We start from the raw sequence: 3170 nt of genomic DNA on the forward strand, positions 1-3170 counted from the left end.
GATATTATAGCAGAACCAATCTTTCTTCTAACATCCAACTGTACAAACTAAGCCTCTAGGTGATCGTAGATATATTCGTTCTATCCAAAATGTAGTTAAAGTTTCTCTTATTCGAGATTATTCGCTTATCTTCAATATTTGAAATTGCCCTTGTCCACTTGTGACGGAAAAAGATGAAATATATACATTCATTCTTATATATTTTATGGCATATATCTATATTGTTTAAAAATATTATTCTTTTAAGTTTTCGCTATTTTGAAAAATATTTGTATATTAAAAGTAACATTCTTTTATTAAAATGCTCAATAATTCGAAATTGTTTTGTATATAGCTAACTGTTACATAGTACGTTTGTTTCAGGTGTATGCAAATTTATTCTTGAGAATATGAATTTAAACAAGCAAGGAGTATTCTTACGCTTGGCAGGAGGAAATGAAATCGTTTGGGTTGCTCATCTGTTTTTATTAAGAAGCTAAAAGTGAAATTGTTGTTTTCAACATTTTCAAAGAAACGAAATAGAAGGATAAATTAAAATATATTGGTTTCTAATCATAATAATCATAGGATTAAATATGTTTTCCCGTTTTCCAACTATTTATAAAATTTGTGTTTTATCTTAAAATTAAATAATATATAATTTATAAAAGTTAAGTAAAATGTCTTTCTAGCAAATGGTATATGGAGATTACGTTATAGATCACGGTGAAATTGTTTGTTACATGGAAACCACTTATTGGACATGACTTTCACAAAATGTATGGATAAAATATGTTTGTTGTTTAATTTAGAAAAGGAAAATGATACGGTAATACCTATTTTTTGACCATTTACGTGACGTGACATCCGTTTTTCAATTTTTTTTTTTGATTTTTTTTTTTATTTTTAAGTTGCTTCTCTTTGGAAGAAAGTGGGAAGAGAAAAGCAAAAGGTACGAATGCAAATTGGAAGAGAAAAAATAGAAAGTGTGAGTGCAAATTGTTGAACTAAAGAGCATATTGTTTATCTTCTTCAACCATACTAATCTTTGTTTCAATCGTTGTTCTTCATCTTCAAATCCTATTTTTCTAAAAACCTCTCTTCTTCGTTCAAATGGTGTGAGTTTTCTAAAAAACCTATTTTTCTATAAATCCCTTCTTCTTCTTCATCCCAACAGTGTGGGTTTTCTAAAATTCCCATTTTTCTAAAAACATCTCTTCTTCGTCCTAACAGTGTGGGTTTTGATATTGGATAAAAGCTTCAACGGTTCGGCGTCCATACCCATTGGGGTGGAAAGGAGGGATTTTTGTTGTTGTTTGTAGTGGTGTCGTCATTGTAGTGACGTAAGTTTGTGGCTTTCGTCTTTTCGATGGAATCTAATTGGGATCGCTTCTTTGAATGTGGATTGTTGAGCACGTTGACCACGTGTGATTTGGAGAAGTTGGGATGAGGAGCAAAGTCTACAACTTCATTTTGCAAGTGTTTAAACTAATACTAACTTCATAGTTTTAGTTCTTCAAATCAAATGATAAGAATTACTTTACAAATCCACTGTTAATAGTAGTTGTTAACTGATATATAAATAAGTGTTAACCCATGCTATTCGTTTTGCACTTTCACGAAACTTCTTACCAAACCTCAGTAAGTGTTGACTGTGATGATTTTAATTAGGAAAAGGAAAATGATATTGTGACATCCACTTTTTGATGATATTACCTTCATTTATGAACATATTAAATTAACACGGAGAGTAAATGAATATATTCTGCTAAGTACTTGCTTACTTCTAAGTAAATAAGTGCAAACCCAAGTTAAAAGATTTGCACATTAACTTTCTTAGGAAAGACAAGTTGACCACGTATCATTTTGAGAAGTTAGGTTGATGAGTAAAGTCTACAACTTCATTTTGGAAGCGTTTAAACTGATACTAACTTTATAGTTTTAGTCCTTCAATTCAAATGAGAGGAATGACTTTAGAAATGCATTGTCAATAGTAGTTGCTAAGTGATATATAAATAAGTGTTAACCCATGCTATTCGTTTTGCATTTTCATGTAACCGCTTACTAAACCTCAGTAACTGTTGACTGTGATGATTTTAATTATTAAAGATATTAATTTCATTTACGAACACATCAAATTAAGTTAGCATGAAGGAGTAAATGAATCCATTCCCTAACTACTTGGTTACTCTTGAGATCAAATATTTTAGTAATCCACATTGCATAGTTGTTGTTAAGTTTTGTATAAGTTAGTGCTAGCCCTTGTTATGCGTTTTGTACACTCATAAAAATAGGTACCATATTTGAATTTTATAGTAAGTTTACATTTTATAGTATACATGTATCATAAGGTCAAACAACACCTCCTACTAATTCAAAATATCAAATTTCACCATCACTTAAAACCATAACATCCAAAAAATTAAATACGGTTGTCCTTAGTTATGAAGGGCCTATGGTCGTGATTTAAAGGACTCTCCTACTTGAAAACGTGGCAACTTCTTCAATGGTTGTGGATCTCATTGTTGTCCTCAACGGTTTGCACAATGATCTCGTCGTTGTTATGGACATTTGGGTCCACATTGTTGTCCACATTCGTCATGATTTCTTCTTTTCGTGTTGTCTTCATTAATATGGACATCATCACGAAGGATGGGGTAATTTATTTCCTCGGGTGTTAGTCTGCAATTAAAAACAACTTGCGATTAACAATAAAATGTTACAACTTAAGTTTTAGTATCAGTTGTTATCATTGTAAAAATCAAGTGACATGGGTTTGCAATTATTAAGTCCTAAGTAAGCACATATGTGGATTTACAGTTTACTGGATAAGCCAACCAATGAAAATCATCTTTGGACAACTATAACTATCATGGATATCTAATGCGCAAATCATCGAGCATGATTTTACAGATATTGAGTCTTAAGTAAGTACATATGTGGATCTACAATTTAATAGATAAGTCAACCAATCAAAATAATCCATGCTCAACTATAAATAACATGGATATCTAATGTGCAAATCATACACCATGGGTTCGCAATTATTAAATACTTAGTAAGCACATATGTGGATTTATAGTTTTCTCTCAATAAGTCAACCAATGCAAAATCAATACTGCTCAACAATGACTAATATGGTTAACCAATGTTCAAATCATAGAGCATGGGTTTGCAGTTATTAACTACTA

This window comes from Vigna unguiculata, chromosome 1, assembly GCF_037176805.1.
Source record: "Vigna unguiculata cultivar grain cowpea cultivar isolate G323 ecotype 2 chromosome 1, ASM3717680v1, whole genome shotgun sequence".
NCBI lineage: Eukaryota > Viridiplantae > Streptophyta > Magnoliopsida > Fabales > Fabaceae > Vigna > Vigna unguiculata.